Genomic DNA, 21,521 nt, shown 5'->3' on the forward strand with positions numbered 1-21,521 from the left:
GCTGTGGAATAGTTGTCACATAGTTTCCATGTGTTGTCATTGTCTTTGTCTCGGGTTCGATTGTGTGGAAAATTGAAAAAAAAAAAGAAAAGTCAAACAAACCCGAGCGGCACAGAGAGCCTTTGGTATTGTCCTTTCACAGTGGTTGTTGTTGTTGTTTTGGGGACAACAAGAAATTCGATTTGCCAAGCGGATATTAAAGGTAAACATTGACTTGATGGAAGGGACAGTGGGTAAGGTTGGGTTTGATTAAATCCGAAATCAGAGTGAATTGATAAGCAAAGTGATTTGTTGGCCAAGAAGCAGGAGGAACTCATGAAATGTCTTTCATCTCTGCGAAATATCAATGTCATCGTAAATCCGACTTTAAGACGAGCCCTGGGTTGTTGCATTTTTGCATTTCCTAATGGAATATCTCTCACTCAACTTCTGACAGAAATTTATGGGAATTTCCTACTATTTTTGCTGGCATTGGCTCTTTGCTCTTCTGGCAAACAAAATAAAGTTTTATGACACGAAAAATGTTGCAACTAATATTTTAGAGGTTGTATTGCTTGCTCGGTATTCTCTTTTTTTTTTTTTTGTGTGTGGCTGATGTTGCTGCTTTCCGACAGAAAGCTAATAGTGTTTGGCCATTTTTCAAACTCCTCGCGGGGATGGAGGATAACGGCCAGGACACACACACAGCACACAGCTCAGGAGCGTTGCGCTGTCGTTAACTCAAAGTTTGTTAAACATTTTTATCAGCATGCCGAGGCAATGACATGACCACATCACAAGGACGCGAATGGGGTTCGGGATCGGAGCGTGTGCTTGGGTTGGGCAACACGGACATGGCCCGGGTGTGGAGAAAACCGCTGGCCACAACATGACGACGTCACTGACATGTGACCATACATACTAATAAAGCGTTAGTTGCTTGCCGAGAGCTGTTGAAATTTTTTCAGCATACTCTATGCATCTGATGAATTTCGTTGGGGAATTTCAGTTAAGAAATAGTTCAGTGATTGATGGCTTAAAATTTGCAGGCATTTTTTGGTTTTTTTTTCAGCTTTAGATATTGCTATCGGACTAGTAAAACCTTTTTGCCGCGAAAAAACCATATAGTTTGTATTTGGCTTGTAGGGAATTATATTAAATTAAAAATATATTTGGCAAATTTATGGCTTAAAGGAAATTTTCATGAACTAATTTCTTAATTTGTAATAGCACATACGACTAAATTCATAGTTATAAAATGGTTTCATGCAATTTAAAGAAATATTCACATAAAAGCAAAAAATTAGTGATATAAATGAATAGTAAAATCACAAAACTTGTGACAAAAACTGATCCAACTTTGATTATAAATATGAATCATTCAGATTTGTAAATCCTTTAGAGTGACTTCAATATTTAAATATTAAATATTTTCATATTTTCCAGCTAAAACTGTGCCAAATGACGTTTTTGCTCATTTGTTTCTCAGATTTTTACTTTTTTTTGTTTGCCTCAAAAGTGTATTGCTTTTTCGTCTAGCGAAAACATCATTTTCTGCAAATTTTTTCCCGATCCTTTAGGACACTGCCCCCAGCCAGTTCCAACGCCTCAAAAACAGGAGATGACAAAGTCCACGCTGGAGAAGATGAGGATTTCAGCTTTCCTGCTTTTCCATTCCTTCATTTTGTGCAGGTTTTTTTTGGCTCTGGTTAGCTGGAGCCTTCTGGTTGGTCCCTGCTCATGTTTCTGCTTTGCCAACCATTTCCTTGGCTGAGTCTGCAGCATTAAAGTTGTGTGTTGCATTTACGCTTCAGCTCCGCTTGACACAGACACGGAGCTATCTCCGGGCCGGGCAGAGGGTGGAGACTCGGGGCTGGAAGGGAACGCAGACTTTTAGTGGCACCATTATGAGATGAAGGACCCTTTTTAGCTCTCGCAGCAAAGCTCAGTCAGTCAGGCAACCGCTTTATGTGTGGAGTTCATTACTTTTATGTGATTATGTGTCATGTGTGCCGACAGCATGGGTGTGAGCACTGGTGTGCTGGTGTGCGACATGTCAGTGTGTCATTGGCATTATTAGTTTTCCCTAGCACACTTTTCCGCTGGCCTCGGCAGGGTTCTCGCTCGCCTTCCTTCGTCTGTGGCAGTTGTGCGAGAAACTTGTCCCAAAATTAGTTGCAATTATTTATGGCCTTCGCTTTTTGTGGGATTGCGGGATCCTCTTTTCCGGCGGGCAATGGTAGCTAATCAGATGAAAGTTGCTGATGGCATGTGGGCAGACCCGGGTCAACTAATTTCTTTATTCTGTTCGGAGATCTGTATCCGGAAACCCGAACCCACTTATGACAGATGAGGGCAGTGGCAGGCTTTAAAATTTCATTTAAACTCGAGCATTTTCTCCTTGAAAAAATCCTGGGCAAAATGTGTTCATCGGGCATTTGCCAAAAAGTTCGAACCGGTCCCTGTTCACATGCAGCTGGGCAGTAATGAGTTGCCAGCCAGCTTCCATTCATTATGGCCGGCAAACACATGGTTATATTACACATACGCAGCGTTGTACATTGCGAAAACATGATTTTTAACAAGAGCCAGAGCAAGAGCCAGAGCGAGATAGGGAAGAACGAACTTAAAGCAACCTAAAAAGCTGGAAAAAACGTGATAGCAGAGATGTTCTCATCGTTGTTCCATTGCCAACAACATGAAACATGGGAGATATGAGCGAGGACCAAACAGGGGTTCCCCTGCTGCCCCCCTGCACTCCCCGGGTGATTCTTCCTCCTGGCCGACGTACATAGTTAACTGTCTGCGGATTCTGCTAACAAGACTCGTCAGTGATTTGAGTGCTGCTGCATGCGAGTTTGTTATGCGAGTTGGAATTAGCATAGTTAGGGTAGAGCGAGTTCCCTCCTGATTGCCAGCGACCTGCTCGTAATGATGTGAAGCAAAACAGCAAAAGCCTTTGACTGGGGATTTCCTCTACCTTTGGCGCCAATGAATATTAATTGCTTTCAAATACCGACCGTAGGGGAATTATAAAGGAGAGTCTCGAGGATTACGTATTATCATTGTATTTTAATTGAGATATCTAATTGGAAAGCTTGAATGCGTTTCTGCTGCTATTCTACCTACGCTTTGTGGCACCTAGTCTATTTCCCCTTTAGAAAAACTATTTTTAAAGTTTTTTTCCATTTTCCCCCACCCATTTGAAGCCTTTTTTCTTGATTATTTTGCCCTGTCCCCATTTTGGGCAAACTGTTTGTGAAACTAAAACCAGCACATTTGTGGCCCACATTTTGTCTACTTGAAATAGTCCCTCTCGCATTTTCCACTTTCGAGAGGGCCGGGCTCCGTCTTCTTGGGGTTGCCCAAAAATCATTAGCAGGCGACCAAAAATTCAGGTCAGCCGCTTAATGTGCCGCATAAGTACCTATAAGTATGCAATGCACTTTCGTCCAGGTATGCCGCACTCGCACAGACTCACGACTCACACCCTTAGATGGTTACACACCTGTACACCCCCACACACACACACTAACACGGGGACACCTGTTCAGGCCACGCACAGATTGCGGCAACAAAATCTGTACACTTTGGCTCCATTAAAGCCGCACGCACGAGGAGGCCACGGTTGCCGGTGTTGCCCGTGGGCAACCAACACAAAAGTGCGATGTCAGTGGCTCACTCACTCGCCACCCACTAGCACCACCCCCCTCCGCCCTTTTGACAACCACCCCCTTGCGGTATTTATTTAGCCTATAAAGCTTCAGTTGGTTACAGCCGTCTCGCACAGCATCAAAGCGTTCAACCATAGGATAGCGACTGGGGAGACTGTTAAAAAAGGAATGACGGAAACGACTAGAGGTACCCTTTAGCCTAGGCAACTCTCCTAAAAGTGTGCTATTTAAGATACTTAACTTAACTCATTAAGAGCTTTTAACAATACGTTGTTACTCTGTGAATTTATGGTTCGAAAGAGGTCTATTCTGCCAAAGGTTTTGGGTTAAATATCTTCAAATATCAGTTTTGAATATCCCCTATAAACTCCACAGGCACACTGGGTATCAACTAGGGGCGGGAAATGAGTGGAAAGTGGAAAGTCGAGCGAAAAGTGACACACAAAGGCAGAGGCAGAGCTAGCAGCGGGCGCGGTTCATACGGCAGTTCAGGCGGTTGCCGCTGGTTGGACTCTGTTGACCTAAAAATCTCATTTGCCGCATGCTCATTTCTGCCATCACTTTTGTTACCTCACTTTTGTCGCACCTCTTGGCGGAGGGCGTGTGGAGCTTTGTTTCTGCTCTCAGTTCCAGCAAATGCGCCTCGGGCCAACAGAAATAATAAAAGCACAACAACGGCCAGATTCTTTGATATAAAAATATATATTTTTTAGCGCACGACAAAAAGTGCAAAGAGGAAGTGCGAGGAAATGAAATTCGAGCCCGCAACCTGACCTAGAAGAGCTCCATAGACCATATGTTCTACTCCATTTTCCCTCCTCAGTTAATTTCCTGAACATGACGAGCGGCTTTCCTTGTTTTCCGCTTTTCTTTTTTTTATTTTTGTTTTGCTATAATTTTCCACATTGTTTGTTTTATTTGTAGGAGAACATTTTCAATTGAAAATCAAAGTTTCTGTCAATAAGGCACAGCTTGTAAAAGCATGAGGAAAACGGCTTTCAATGGCTGCCAGTTCCCAGAAAATGGGGAAAATACTAGCCACAGACTTGTGTTAAATATTTAATGTTCATGTTTGACTAAGCCAATTAAAAGATAGAACTTTTAATAATATTTATTTTACTCTCCTTCTCATTGCAGGTAAGCTAGGAGAGGCCGAAGGGCTTGCATAAAGTGGGGTAAGAAAATGAGGGAAAAGCTTACGTACCCAGGATTTGTAAGTACAATACAGTTTAAGGGGAACGTTTCAAGTATTTGTAATATACTTAAAGCATTACAGCTATTAGCTATTAATAATGATTTAAAAATAAGTACAATCTAAAAATACTTAATCTATTTATGACAAATTACATTTGTTCTTTTCCGAATCTGGCTGGCATTGCCCCGTCCGATTCACGAATTGTCATTCACTAATTGAATTCAAATCGGATTTATTATCGTTGCCCAGTTGACACAGATTTTGCTCAGCAGGGGTTTCGCTTTCACTGGCTTTTCCTTCCATTTCCCAGACTTTTCGGGATGTCAATCTAATAAAGTGCAAGTGAAAGCGGGGAGAATTCTGCGCAGTTCTGCGCTGTCACTTAATAATTCAATGCCCGATTTTGGGCAACGCTTGGTAGCCCTCAATGTCGAGCAGATTTTATTATTTTTCGTTTTCGTTTTCTCTTTTTTATTTTGAATTTCCTAATTTTTTTTCCTTCTGCTCCTTTTGTTGTCGGTGGAAATGTCACATGCAAATCTAAATAAGCAAAGCAGCGAAAAGAAAAACGGGGAAAATTGTGTTAGCCGCGACAGAGCTGACGAAATGATGGATGGAAGGAAGGCCCGTCAGCGAAGGGGAAAAATTAGCGTGGGCCTTTAAAAAAGCTTCAAAAGCAATCAAAATGACAACTTAAGTAGGCTTCCCGACAACGAACAGGAAAAAAGGAGCAGAAAGGAGCAAGCGAGGAAAGTGAAAAGAAAAAAGCCAAGTTGAAGTGAAGTGAATGTGGGGACGAGGCGGGAAAATTCCCATCCTGGGACAGGACGAGAATGGGATTCTTGAGAAATGTGGGCTCAATTAGGGCATAATTGTTTGTTTTCTCACTTGGCTGGCTAGCCAGCTGCTAATTGAAGCATCAAAAGTTTTTTTATTGGCTCCCGCCAAGTGTGAAAGGGCAAAGATGTAATTCAATTCCGCCTTTTCCGCTTTTCTCCGCTTTCCCTTGCTGCCGCCCCTGCCAAATGAAAATTGATGTGGGCCGTCGCCGACGACTCTCGGCTAAGCAATTATGAAAATGTTCGCCGGCTAAAAAACAGCTCCTCTGCGGCGGAGTACTCCCAAATCGTGCGTAAAATTGTTAAACTTTACTGCACAGACCCAAGGCCGAGGACTGGGCCAAGAAATATGTGTGGTCGGAGCTGGAACAGATTTTCCTGCGGTTGTGTGGGACCCAAATGCGCATTTAACTTAATCAAGATTTTAATATTTAAAGAATTTCCAGCCCGGCAACAAATTGTACTCCCTTTTCTGGCCTTTCTTATCTCTTATCGCCCTCAGTCCTCTTACTACCCCACCACAGGCGAAAAAGGGTTCTTGGCCCGAATAAGGAAAACTATTCTGCCAAGGACAAACAACATTATCTCTCTTACATGATGCTTGCCACACTTCAATTGCTTGTAAATGCCACACAATAGATATGCACTCCCAGCCACCCCCTCGACCCGATAAATTCCCAGCCAAGCTGTTGTTGTTGCTGTGCCAAAGTTTTCCTGTAGTTTTCCCTTTTTGCGGCTTCTGGCTGTCGACTTGATTTTCAGTCTTGTGTGCTGCACATTTATTTATTTCGACAGGTTGGAAAAATATATACTTCTATTTTTTGCCGTGTGAAAATCAATAATCAAAATGACAGCAGCTCTCGGGGCTAAATCCCCAAAAAGGTTTTATAGAAAAAATAGTAGAGCAAAAGATTTCTGTAAATATTTAAAAGGTGGTCGAGGGAATTTCTAATGCCATGGGCTTGGAGCTTAAGGCTTCCAGTTAACTTTGGTCGAAAAAAGTTATGCAAGATTACTGCAAAATCATGAGCACAAAGGTTGGATCTAACAGATGTATCAGTTGTTTTTTATGTAGGTAGAACTTTAGGTAATTTTCTTTAATAATTTTAAACTTCCTGCTAGGATATCTCGAGCAGTAAAACACTCTGTCAAATTGTCTTGATGTCCTGTGGTCTCTGCGTCGTTAAAACTTTGACTATCAACTGTAAGGGACTATTTCTTATAACCAGAGCTCAGCCATAACTCAGTGGTATTCACTGCTTGGCTCTTTTCCCAATGCTAAATCATATTTAAAGGCGATTAAATAGAGCGCAGAGTGCAAGGCACATAAATTATGAGAGGGACCGATGGGGAGTGAGAGGTGCTGGACGAAATCTTCCTCACAGGCGACAGACACACTCCAGGGTGAATCTATGTATTAGGATCTGTATCTGGATGTGTGTGTGTGTGTGTAGGTGCTGCCAACAATGACAAATTACCCAAGAAATAAAAGTAAGAAGGACTCGCAGGCGAAAGGAGCACGCAACACACAGAGACAGAAAGTATCTCGCAGATACAACATGTTAACAGCGACAATAACAAGTTATGAGGCAGCCACGAGACTCGAACCAGCTCCGCTCTCTTTCTCTGCATAACAATAAACAGCAAGTTGCTGAAATTTATTTCACAAAACTATTGTGCAAATAATGAAGCGCCTCGGGTCTGAAGATGCTGGGCGGGGCTCCGAGTAGATGTAAAAGTTATGAGCATAATTCTTGGCAAGTGTGGGGAGCAGCAGGAGGGAACACATGGTGGCATGTTGATTGTCGCGTCTAGTTGGGAGTCTACTTCGGGGCGGCTTATCCCACACACTCGCTCTGAGTGCCGAAAGTATTTGCCAACTAGATTTTTGACTTAGCCTTGCGAGTGTTCTGCCCCCTTTCTCCTAGGCATGCCTCATTTTGATCCGCTTTTCGTGGGGCTGCAAAAGTAGTGACTCCCCTGCGGAAAAGAAGCGAAAAAAAAAGCCAAGAAACTTTCTCGAGGCTTTAGTGTGGCAAATCCCAGCGACCCTGCCCTAACCGCATCACATTAAGCGCCCGGGCCTTGTCGACTTCATCTGGCAAGGGGCTTAACTTTGATTTCAGCCACTCTGTCGCTGGCTCTGTGTGTGTAACTAGCCCACTTAAATACGCGTTAGAGCAGTGACAAGACTTTGGGAAAAGAGTGTCACATCGAAGGTCTTAGTTTGGCGAAGAAAAAAGAAGTGTATGGTGATTACATTAAGAATAAATCGAACATGTAAATACTTTTATTAATCAAATTCAAACAAAAGCTTAAGAAAATAAGGCTACAAACATAGTGCACGCTGAGACGAAGCTGAAAATTAAGACGAAGCTGAAGACGAATTGCTTGCGATGCGAGTAAGCTAATAGGTTGCATAGTGGAAGACGAATTTGTTGCGATTTTGTGATGTTAGTCGCTATGGATTTCTCATCAACATCCAATTCCTTTGAAATATCATTCCAATTCTGGTCCACAATATGCCTATTGTAGTATAGTTTATTCTGCTGGTCCCATAAACATTGTTTTTTAAAAACGGCTGCAATTAATTCATCATTTATTATAGACATTTATACAAAACATGTGCTTCAGGAAAATCGCAAGTCACAAGTAAATTGCAGTGTTGCCAAATGAAAATTTGGCTCTCCCCCTATCTCAAAAAGTTGAAATTTTCCCCTAAAAATTCCAGTTTTTCCCCTAAAATGTAAAAAAAAGAAGAAGAACAACTCAAAATAGCAAGCGATTCGTCTTTAAAAACAGTACTGCTCCGTTTGAAGCTGATCGCTTGCGTTTCGTCTTCATCTTCGTCTTCGTCTCAGCGCGCACTATGTTTGCGGGCGAGCGAATTCATATGAATTGTTCTGCACTGTTTTTCGTCTTCAGCTTCGTCTTCATTTTCAGCTTCGTCTCAGCGCGCACTATGTTTGTAGCCTAAAGCTGTGACACATCTGTAACTAATAAGTCAAAGCTAAATCAAGGTTTTCTCGAAAACAGAATGCACTAGCTTTCTAAATTACTATAATTTAAATTATAATTAAAGAATTTAAAGTAATCCCTTAGAAGCTTATAAAAATCTGTAAAGGCGGAAACTTAAGCAAAGTTACCAAGCACATCCGCTGACGTTTACTGCCAACTTAAAAGCCTCAAAACGGTTATTGTGGATTTCTGCTGATGATGATGATGACAGCGACGGGAAATTTAAATGATTAAACTCAAAGTACTCCGAGTACCTGCGGTTCCCTCTCAGTCTTGCTCCCTAAAAATCATTTTCAAATAAATAAACTAAACTTGGCCGGGTAAAGTTATCGGGCAAGGACTCTTATTAGCCAGGACTAAAGAGACAGACGAGAGGGAGAAAAGAGCAAAGTGGCAGCACAAGTAGACAGGCAATTGCGATATAAACAGTCAGCTGAGACAGCTGGGGAACTCGGTGGAAGCTGCAGTTGACAAAGTGGGGGATGGAGACTAAAGTTTTCTTAGAATTTGTGTTTGTTGTTTGCGCTTTGTAGAGCAGAAAAAAGGAGCCACATCACTTAGGGAAAACAACTTTATCGCTTAGAGGGAATCGAAAATCTGGACTTGGCTGCCAACAAAAAGCACAGAAAATGAAAGGAGTAGATCGCATTGTATCAAGGGACATCCAGCCGCCTCACCAATTTGCTTATTGTTTTTTCAACATAATTGATTGCCCCGAATAATGACTGTGGGAGAGACGGCTCTCTCCTCTCAATGTTGGTAAGAAAGTTGCCCCAGTTGCAACCATCTGAGACACACAGATGTTCCCCTCCGACGCAGAAAGGAAATCGGTGGCGAAATCAAGAGCACGCCATTACACTTCCGCCCCGCTGGAATTAAGTTAGCTGCTTATCCTTTATCCTTGGCTGAGCCAGCTGAGTTTTCTTCCTTCTTTCCCCAGCCTTTCCCTTCCGCTTTTACTTGATTGATGACGCTCATTTGTGCTACGTGTGTTTGGCTTCCCTTCCACCCGGAGTTCCCCAGGTTGTACCAAATAATTCTGCTTAATTTTAAATCAGTTTGCAATTTGCTGGCAAAACTTTTCTATAGCCCCAGCCCCTGTCCATGTCCCTGTTCCTGTTCCTGCGGTTGAATTTGGTTTATTGCCTCTGTGCGTGTTGCATACTTTTTGCGGCGCCTGAAATGTTATTTAGCCGTTGTTTTTCTTGCCGTTTTTGTTTGTTGTTTATAATGTTTAAGCACACTCACGGGTAAAGTTAACCACAAGTTACCAACTTTATTAATGTGCGACGAGCCTCCTGCTTGCTTGCTTATTTTTTATGGACTGTCTGCGGGCTTTGTTTGTCGTTATTGCCCTTCCAGTTTATTGTTTAGTCTCGTGGAGTGTGTTGCTCTCCGCTTTCCTTTGCTTTTTTATTTACTTTTATTTACTTGTGGGCAAAAAGTTGACAGAGGTGCCATTTAGGGCATTGATTTATTTTTATTATTTGGAAAGACAAGCAAATTATTAAAGCGGGTGGTGATATTAACAAAAATGTAGGAGATGTAATGTTAAAGCTGTACATTGTTTTTAATTTTGTGTAGGAAATTAATGGAGTTATAAATCAGAATGGAATAATTCATTAATTTAAGTTTTTGTTGAATATTTTTAGATATTATGCTTTTAGTATGGGTTTACCTCTTACGTTCTAAATGCTTTTTTAAAACTTCCCTATTTAATTCAGTTGAAGATTCCTGTGGAAACCATTACCCCCAGTGAGCAAAAGCTTTTGTTAAATATTTTCCGAGCCATTGCCAGCTTCTTGCTGAACAACAACAACAACAGTCTCTGCAAATACTCTCCATGCAGACTTGTCCAACTCTTTCTCTACATTTACCCTCATTTTTCACACTTGGCACCAAACGTTTGCCACAATGACATATTTTTTCAATTTTTCCACAATATTTTCTGTATTTTTTGTTTCTTACGTTTTCTGTTTATGCTTCGGCTCCATGAAAATGGGAAATGCGAGGGGATGTAGGGGTGACCCAACATCCTGTATACATTAGAACTGCAAGCCAGCCATAACGCTTTTAATTTAAAATTTCGCACTTTCGTTTAGCATTTTTTCCTTGCATTTTTTCGCTGGAAATTCTTTTTTCTCTACTTTCAAAACCTTTCCATTATTTACCCTGCTTCATTATGCACTCATTTCATTAAAAGTTAAGTCGCTCTTCGGGACAATTTATTTTAATAAATTTAATTACCTTCCGCTTGTCGGCATTTTTTGTTAACTATTTTCTATTCTTGACCAAGGAGCATCACGCAGTGGTTTTTCCTCTTTCCTTTTTTTAATTGTCTGTCGGCTGGAAGGGTAGAGGGGGGCTCAAGTTGTCTGAAACTTTCATTACCCATTTGTATTACATAATTGCACTCACGTGTGCAAGTCCCAAATGTATGTGTACATAACTACAGGGGAGTGTGAGAGTTGCCGCAGAAAGTTTCACCGGCGAAAAGTTTCATTACAGTGCGTTGATAATTTGTTAAAAGTTTACCTGTTCTTTTTTCTCCCTGTGTTTTTTCTGTGTTTGCTAGCTGTTTTTATGATAGTACGATGTTCCTTCCCCTAGGTTAAGGTGAACTTTTTTCCTATAATTGGGTGAAAAAAGGAGCCTGATCCAATTGAATATGAAAGGTATATGGTGAAAGGGTTTTTAAAGGACTAATTTTCACATAAATCATTTACAAATATTTCTCATTCAATTTCTTGCATTTTTCAAGAATAACCTTTAGTATTGCAAACCTATTGGACTAGATATTACAAGAAAACATTAAAATATTTATTAGTGGCAATTAAAGAACTTCTTACCCTGGAAAACCTGACCTTAATTTAACTCCGCCGTCTGCAGTTCAGCTCGGCGCACTTCTTCAACTCCGCCAGGGAAGCCTCAGCTGCAGTTGGGAGGAAAATAAAGGCACATAATGCCAACCTATATAGCTGGCAGCTGTAGCTTCTAATTAATGTCAGTCAGTATCTCTCCTACACAGCTCCTTCTCTCTTTTTTTGCGCTTACCCAAACTCTGGCAGGGGCGTGGCTTTGAGTAGGGCTAACGCCTTTTTCATGTCATAATAATTTCTGGCTCCTTTTTCCCCATCCTGCTGCTGCTGCTGCTGCTCCACAGAAAACTGAGAAATGGCGCATGAAAAGCGCCAACAAACTTTAATTAGTTATGCAAAGCGAATGCAGCTTTGGAACTGAACAAAAGAACGGGAAAAACAAAAAATAAAATAAAGGGAAAAACGATTATGAGGCCTGGCGGAAATTTAAAGCGTAAAATAAAATAAAACAAGAGGACATGGAAAAAATAAGGATTTACAAAGCGCACATACATGTCCAGCCCAGCTGGACTTTCATTTCCATGAAGAGTGTCTAGAAAAACTCCACATAAAACAATCGCGAACAAAGAATTCAAATTAATTGTGCGCAAAATGGTAATTGCATGCGGGTAATTAATAAATTATATCGCAATATGCAAATCCGAATGCGAATGAATGTGAGTTTGTGATGCCACAAAAGCAAATTAACGTGAGTTTAATGTGCCGTACATATTTGATAACTGACCGCCGGAATAAGTAAGCTATGAAAATATTGTTATAACATTTAATTGACACAACGAATTGGCCCTGCAGGGCATGGCTAATAACGTGGCCTGACCTCAATTCGGGCCAAACTTGTTATAATTGAAATTTGAGTTGCAATTTGTTAATCTCTGCGATACGAAAAATCATTAAATAACTACGTAATTATTAATCAACATTTGTTATGACACAAAACTGAAACAATTATTAAATAGAAATAATACTTATTTAAAAAATAATGAAAAATTCTAATGTTTATTGAATTGTTATAATGCATACAGATGAGACATTTTTAGAGGTCGTTTGCATTCCTTATCTGAATTGATTTGCAACTTTCTAAAAAAATATTCATGTATTAAATTCCATTACAAAGCCAAGTTAAAACTGACACATTTTGACATGCTTTTGACCCAGTAAACTGTGGATTTACAGTCCCCTTCCCTTCCTTACATCAATTCACTTGGCAACTGACTCGCATCCCAATAAGTAAACATCCGATCCGGAGAATTCCCTCCTCCCCGATATCTCAATTGAGTATGCATCGAGCAGTGCGTCCTTCTGGCTCCTCCATTCCTTCATTGGCTCATGCACTTTGGCTTAGTTCATTACATCGTTTTCATTTGGCCAATTTGCTCACTTGACCATGGTTGATTTTTATTATTTTGTCCGGCAGCAGTCGTCAAGAAAATTGAAATGTTTTCGGTTGTTTTGCTTTGTTGCGTTCTGGCTTTTCCCAACAGGACGGACGGACAGACGGACTGGCTGACTGAGCCTGATGTACTGGCTCCAACTAGTTGCATTTGGCCGTCCCTTGGGTCAAGTGTCCTGCTCGGTTTCCCTCTGTTGCTCCTGTCTGCCTGTGCCATGGGCCGGCTTTCAATATCTGTTATTGTCCTTCCTTTGACTTCCTGCCGCTGCCTCTGCTGCTGTTTGCATGCTACTTAATGTGGCACTGACTGTTGCCACTACGTGACTTTGCTGTCATCTTCATCACGAAGCCAGTTAAAATGCGGTCGGTTCTGCTCAGGCTACTTTCCTGCTCCGTTTGCTCACTGGCCAATCCCCTGGCTTTCGGCCAGTTCAGTTTGTTTTCATTATTCTGCCGACGTTTAGAGAGCTGGCTCAAACGAGGAAATTAAATTGGTATATTGCTATTACAGGAAAAATTATAACAGCAAATTGTAAAAGATTTATGCATAAAAGTTATTAATAAACTTGATCAGCTTGCATTTAAACCCTTTAATACTCTGATTTTACCTCATTTAGGCCCTGTTAACTGCCAGCTCCTTTCCGTTCTCAGCCCCATTCACCGACCTCAAATTATTTACCCAGCCGCAAAAACTTTTCCTCGCAAAAGGGAAAAGTACGGGCAAATATAAACTGCAATTTACCAGGTTGCCCCCTTGCCGCTCGCATCCCTTTTCGGCAAACAAAATATGCATGTGATATGCTTAATTATTTATTACGACTAATTTGAAAAGTCCCCAGCAGATCTCGTCATCGTGTGCAAACTTTCACGTTGCTGAGCTCGGAAAAAAAACGCCACAAAGAGAAAGAAACCAGCCCAGCTGGTTAAATGCTGAGCCAGAGACACAGGGACACCGTATGAGTTTCAGTTTACATAGGTCAAAACAGGCCCAGACGGGGGACGAAAGGGAAGGAATACCCGAATGAGGGAATCAGACCCAGCACACCAAAGTTTAAGTAGTTTAAAAAGTGTCGTCGCCGCCATCGGATCGGGCTGCTGATGATGAGCTTACCAGGCCAACTAACTCGAGACGAATTCTCTAGTTGCCTCGACTCGTGCTCCTGCTCCTGCCATGCCCTGTGTTAGGAGCCCTGCCAACGCCTTTTGCCACCCCATTCAGGCCGCCGAGCGCACAAAGCTCGTTTAAGTTTTAATAAACAAATTAAACTTGCTGTCTGTGCAGTTTTCGGTGCTTACTCATTCGGGGGCCAACAGTGTCACCAGATATCTGAAATGTTTGAGATCAAGTGGGGCCAAGTTCCGAGGGGCTTTTGTTTAGCAGGAAGAGCTAACCAAGGGAGGAGAGTTAGTTCTAAGGACTTGATGCCCCTTTTTTAGTTGAATTAATTAAGTAATTTTAAAGAAGGTAAAATCTACAAGATACAAGTTTTAATATTTCAAAATCAAATGATATTCAGAGACCATAAAGGTTTCTATGAATTTATATAAGCATTGTCGTAGAGAAGTTCCCTCTTTGTCATTTACAGATACTTAAAAATGTTGCGTTACAATTGAATCCCGCTGTTCACATTCCTAAGTGCCTCGTACTTAGAGAAAAGTCGCGGGATAACATTCATTAAATCCTAATTTGCCGAGGATTACGAGCAGATATTCTCATATGTGGGATTTCTGCCTCGGAATAGGACACACAAATATTTATGCTGGCGCAGACTCGAAGTTAACATATGGATGTGCCCAGCAATTTGCACATTTGGCCCAACGCCCACAGTAAAAATTTCTCAATTATTTTACTTCTTTTTTCGCTTTGGTTGGTTTACTTTTTCGTTTATTTTTTTTTTTTTTTTTTTTTTTGGCAAAGTCATGTCTTGACGGAATTTTATTATCATGGCTGAGGATGGGAAGGATGCGCCACAGTTGCGCAATTATAACGCGGCCACAGAAATTTTGTTTACGTAAATTTTATTTCAATTTATTTTTCTCGCATTCGTCTGCGATTCTCCGTACTTTCCTTGTACTTGTTTTCCGCGAGTTCTTTGCCTTTACTTTACTTTCTTTTATGAATTTTAATGAACGTTTTTTTAGCTGCTCGTTTTTGCTATGCAGAAAAACAAGCAAAAACCGACTGTGGCCTGCCATTTCTTTAGACAAAATTTGGATACTTGAAATGCTCAATGCAAATGTCATTTCATTTGGCGCAGCGAGTGTTTGACTCCACTTCCCTTGATTCGCTACATATGCAGTTTTGGCTTTATTTTTGATGCCAGCTGGCTTGGCCAACGTGCCAATTATGTGTGTGTGTTTGGGGTCCTTTGTTAGCCCTGTTAAATATTCGCCAACGCGGCAAGCAAATTTCGTTGGCAAACAGAGTTCCATTTGGCGTCCCCGGCATTCTTCCTGGGCGTTTGTCTCTCTATAAAATTCCAATTTACATATTTGCACATCTAAATCGCACTGAATTTGCATTGTTTGCCAGAGCTGACAGTTTAAAAGGCGCGAAAAGGACGAAGAAATTCAGAAGGCTTACTTTGTCAAAGCCAGAAAGGAGCTTCCAACTTGTTTTGCAAATAAAACGAGTATCAATTGGTTCTCCTATATTTATTGGGGGTTGAAAGCGTGAAATATAATTTGTTGTTAGCAGTGGAATATGTCCTCTCTTGACAGAATTGCAATATAAAATTATGTTTAACATTTATTCTACGAGTTCATAAGGACCTCCCACTTTGTTGTTGCACTCGCCGACCTTGAACTTTCCACACACATTTTATGGCCAGCAGCTGGACCACATTTTTCATGCTCGCCAAACATTTCTTAATTAAAATATGTTTTTCGCTGCTTTTAATTTGCATGTACATACGTTTATTCGTATTTTTGTTCTGGACATTTTATGAATTGCTAACATAAATTGCGGGAGTTGCAGCAACTATTTTAAATTAATTAATAGCAGTGAAATATGTGCGCATTTAAAAATTAAAAAAATACAAAAAGAAGATGGAGATGGGGATGGAAACGTCAACTTTTGGCCAATTGAAATGCGGGGCGGCAAACACGGCGTATGATTAATATGCATTTAAAAAAGCGACCAGCGCAGAGGCGAAGGAATTTGTATTTTTTATTTATGACTGAACGTTGAACTTTCCGCTAAAGTCAGCGAGGCACACACACATAACAACTGCCACTCGTGGGATTTGGGTTAATGGCCAGTGAAGGGGCGCAAGGGGGCCAAGGGGCCGAGGGGGCGAGGGGGCGTCTGCAGGAGGCTGTGGGAAAACAATGCCGCTCTAACCAATTCCACTGCCAACCCCCAGCCACGACAGGCCAAAAGGTGGCCGAGTGTACGTGCAAAGCTCGCGAAATAATGGCAAAAGGTTTTTGTGTCGTTGTGTTATATATTTTTTTCCCTTTGCGCCTAGACAGGTGGAGAAACAACGGCAGCAAAACAGGAGTAACAATATGCAAAGGCGAGGCGAGTGAACGGCCAGGGGGAGGCGATTGTTATAGCAGCTTAACAGTCTGACACGCACTAAGACTGCGACCGAGATGGAAATAGAAGCCAAATGAAGAAACCCACTGAGACAAGGCAGGCGCCTGCCCCTCGCACCTGCCTGACAAACGATTCTCAGCGAGGAGCATCAGCTCCCAGCTGGACCTCGGCGAATAGATAGTTGGGGGGAAAAAAGACATGAAAAGGAAAGCAGGAGAGCAGTCTTAGAAATTATTCTATCTTACACCAACTAAAACAAAAATGTTTAAATAAATAGAATAATTTTTACACAAGAAACTGACTAAAACGGAATTCATGCTCAACGTTTATGGTATTTATTGTATTAGCAAATTGTTAGAAAACATCATGCAAGTTGATTTAAGCTGACACATGCTGTACATATTTCTTTTAAAGAAATACTCACACAAAAAAAAAGGAAGAGTGACAGTTGGGGAGAAGGAGCAGATCCCCGAGCACATAACGAGCTGAAAAAGATGCTTTGAATACGAAATACAAAGCCTGACATAAAAAGAAACAACAGCAATGAGCCGAAGGAGAACCCGAAACAATAAAGGTAGCACAGTTCAGGTCACCAAAAAGGAAAAAAAACCGTTCCGGGAAAGGGGAAAATAACACCGGAGCTTGGAAAACCCCCCGAGCCGTAAACTTGAGCCGCCTACGGAGTCCAGGAGGAGACGAAAAGGATTATAAGCGCAATGTGGCTGAGGATAAAAAACGAGAGAGCCAAGGATATTTGCCTTTCTGTGTCCAGAAGTGAATTAAAGCTGACACAGAGCACTGCCAGAGGATTTGGTCCAGCCCGGACCCAAAGTCCACCCCGCATATGTGGGTGTCTAATAATATGGTCAGCACAGCATCCGGCGGAGCAGGAGCTAGAGCGTTGGCAGCCACAGGAGTTGGGTCCAGCCGAGATAGCCAGGCAGCCAGGGAAACCCAGGACATTTAACTTCGGTTTCGGTCCAGTCTCACACCCCTGCCTGTTCCCCTTTTCCCGGCTTGGCATTTGCTGTCAGCAGCTTAGAGGAGGAAACAAAAAAAAAAATGGAAAATGGGGAAAAACCGCCGCCACATTGATTGCGACTCGAATCCCCTTTTGGCCAGAGGAGTCTGCGGCAACCGCTTGCTAACCTGGTTTGTTACCTGATTATACGCAGTCCTCTCTATTTGCTCAGTGCAGCGTAAACTCTGCAGATAAGTCAAAGGCAAGTGCAGCCAAGTTAATATTGCATGCGGATAAATTGAAGCTCATATTCTCTCCTTGGCATGGCTTTATGCATTTCTGATTTCTGATTTTGCCGTCTGCATTTGATGGCTCAACTTTTGGTTGTTGTACTCAGCAGTCTCTAAAGTTTAAGGGTTGTGTGTTTCGGGGTAATAATCAAAGAGAGGTGCAAAAATAGAATAATCATTATGTGCATGTCTTTTAGAATAAGCAAACAGTTTGCTTTTCTCTTTCTCCTTATAGTTTTTATAGTAAATATACTCTAGTGGGTATCTGTGGGTCGTTTCCAACTCTCTAACTGCTTGGTTTGGCTCCTCTAAGCATCTCTGAACTTAGTCATATTTGGAGAAACTTGCCAAAGTAAGCAAAAGCAAAGTTTTGAAGGGGGATAAGTGCCAGGCATTGGGAAAAGAAGAACCATTCTTAAACTTAAGCCCAGCGGTCTGGAACTACTTGAAGAAATCTTATACAAAAGATTCTAGCAACTGATGTTTAAAACAATATATTCAACAATAATTTACTATACGCAAGTTTGAGACTCCTGCAAAAGTAATCCCTCGTCACATCATTGGCTTAAATTCAAGGAAAACTTGTATGTTTTTCCGTTGACCTGGAAACCGAATTTTCCTCTCCCAGCTCCACTTTACAAATTCCTCCGGCATAAAAAGAACGAAAAAAGTGAAATGTTTATAGAACATTTGCTCTGACACATCGCTCAAAATGATATAACAAGAAATAAACATAATCGAATAAATAAGCAACGTGGGGAGCAGCCAAACAGCCTGATACAACCAAATCGAATTCCCGCCTCCAGCTACCCCTGTGACTCCAGCTCACAGTTTGGCCATAAAGGATTTACACGGATGTTAACAGGGGCTGGCTAAAATATGTAAAATGCTACAATGGCAGTTTCAGCAGCTGCTGGAGAGGATAAGGTCCCCTGTTTAAATTTGTTGTCATTTTTGTTTCGCCCGATGGGGAATGAGTATGGGACGGGGACTGGGACTGGAACTGGGAATGGGACTGGGGTTATGGCTGTCAGTAATGCTCGAACGCCCCTTGTGAGGACCACTTGACAGGTTTTCCCGGGGGTTGAATGCGAGGCACGAGCATGCGAGGTCCTGGCCCGGCCTGGCCAAGTGAGCATTCGTCACTGGCGCCGCGCCGACATCACTTGCTGATGTGTTTATTATGTGCCCCTAATATATTTATGAGGCGTCTTATAAACGCATTTTCATTTTATTTACATTGCCTGTCTCCTTCGCTCAGCGAACAATCAAAGTACAGCCAACAGAAAACACAACAAAAAAACTGAAGAGCAAAAACAGCAAATAACACCCGTAGGTATTTTTGGTTGCTTTCAAAAAATTTGATTTCAAATTCATGCAGACATCTTGTGGGTCTCATCGCCTTTTTCCCTGCACCATCATCATACGCACTGGGTGCTTACCTCGCGTGTGGCTGTGTGAGATGATGCGCATAATTTTCCTTATGAATTTATATAGGGGAAATTATTTTGGGAAGTCGCGTCTCGAGTGGCTCAATCGCATGAATTACTGCAGTGATGGATGCTTTAGAGCGAATTCCGAATTTGATTAAATACCTTTATGCGGTTTACTTTTGGTTGTCTCCTGTTTAAATTTGTATTTCTTTACATATATCTTGCTTTAACCAGCTTAAATTCTGGACACTTTAACTCTGCTTAACGCTGCCATAACTTTACCCATTTGAGGCGTAATTATGTGCAGATTGCCATAAAGTAGCCTTGGAGTTTTGGTTTAGATGGAGGAGGTAAGCAGTTGGACACTCTCCCACTGTACATTTTTCATTAAATTGGCACAAGGAGAAACAAAAGGAACAATTGTATTATATAGAAAGAGGTATCTTTTTGCTCTTGTATGAGCAGATCAGCCAGACTAACGTTTCAATTCGATTTCATAGTAATAAAAATACAGTCCAATAGAGGCTTCAGTATGTAGACTTTAGTTTCAGCATTTAATATATTTTCTCTCTCTGTAAATGCTGTGGTCAGACCAAGGAGAGCTTGGCATTTACTTAATTGGCGCTTTAAACGGCAAAATGCACTCACACAGTGACAAATGCTCCCCTATATACAATACATATATACAAGTATACACAAGTACATGTTTATATAAAGTTATAGTGGGATCCCCGTAAGCTCTTGTAGATGTATTAGTTGGTCCATGTCGTGACTTGGCAAGGACAAGCAACGGAAATGTGAAAAATGAGGCAACAAAAGCGCGTCGGAAAGGCACACTCGTGCACTCACACACTCGCACTATATTTATAGCCGCTGGCACATAAGAGCAGCTTACGGCTGCATTTGTCCGCCCGCAGCCACGAAGCCTTTTTCCCTGGCTAATGGTCGTGGTCCGAACGACCCTACCACTTGGTCGTCCTCCCTTACCATTACAAGCGAGTCCCGAAAATGGCCGCGTTTTTATTTGCCATTAATAAACTCAACAAGAGCAAGAGGGTTAAATGGTAAATCACCCACTGATACCCTAGGAGTTTCCAGAAATAAAGAAAATAATTTATGAAATAAAAATAATGGAAGTTTCATAGAAATTCAAGTTATAAAGCCAAATATTTATTGTCTTTTTTAGTAAATAAAACTAATGATAATTTTTGGGCAACGACTTAATTAGGTTTAGATGTAAATAAGCTTAATTCAGTGCCTCACCTGCCTGTGGTATTTAACCCTAAGCTCAAAGCCATTTAGTTCGTTATTCACTTTTGAGCACAGGACATCTGGCCAACACACATGCCACATGAAGAGGTAAGGCCAGGAGATGAGCGGTAAAGGAGAGAGAGAGCTCTTTCCTCATGCAGGAAATTGTGGTCTTTCGTCGCACAAATTAGCGGCATTAGTTAGGAGGGGCTTTGAGGCAGGAGTGCCTGCTTTGGCCGTAGGGGCGTGGCACAACGCCACATGGCATTGCGATAATGACCCGGGAATGCGTTTCGTTCACTAGTGCTGGAAACTGCCGCTTTGCTGGCACTTTTCCGGCGTCCGCCGCTGGCATTTTCTCATTTTAATTGATTTAATCGGCTTTGGCTCATGTGTCGCGATCCCCACTCCTTAATGTGCCCGCTTAAATCCTGGACTCCATCACTTGCCGCTCCTGCTCCAGCTTCTGCTGGGCCTCATTAAAAATGCCTCGTGTTTTGCTGCGCGTTGCGTTGCTGTTGCCCCTTTCTTCCCGCCAGAGTCGGTTCCAGCTTCCGACTTGTTTTTGTTTGGCCCATTTCCGCTCTATTGACGTATAAACAATTTTTGCGCATTAATTGAATCGCCCCCGCTCTTGTGTGTGTGTGCGTGCATGCGTGCTGGTGTGTGAGCGTGTGTGACATGCATAAGCCAAATTAATTGGAGCTTCATTTCGCACACCCGAGCTCGTCGTCGTCCTTTCGCTGGCTGGGATTTCTTGCCTTTTATTTCCTTGTTTTTGTTTACTTGCAACAAAGCCAACGAGCGTCCTAATGAAGGTTTAATTAGCAAACACACAATCACACACACACATTCGCAGGGGCACACACCCACACACGCTCTCGGAAAAAGTAGAAATGGCAGAGAACTGGATGGATTCTCGGGATACCATTTCAATTATTTTATGTGTTGTGCGCCGCTGCCTAATTCCAATTTTAATTAGTTTATTTGGTATATTTTGCGAGTGATTGATTGATTAAATTAGCTGAAATACAATTAAACAAATGCTTTAGTTGGACACCACCAACAGCG

The 21,521-nt window shown here is 41.7% G+C and overlaps 1 protein-coding gene across 7 annotated transcripts in view; it reads left to right on the forward strand.

Moving 5' to 3' along the window:
- Dys (Dystrophin) overlaps positions 1-21,521 on the forward strand; it is a 178,441-nt gene that overhangs the window by 114,367 nt on the left and 42,553 nt on the right. The window lies entirely within an intron of this gene.

Source organism: Drosophila kikkawai, chromosome 3R (genome assembly GCF_030179895.1).
Source record: "Drosophila kikkawai strain 14028-0561.14 chromosome 3R, DkikHiC1v2, whole genome shotgun sequence".
Taxonomy (NCBI): domain Eukaryota; kingdom Metazoa; phylum Arthropoda; class Insecta; order Diptera; family Drosophilidae; genus Drosophila; species Drosophila kikkawai.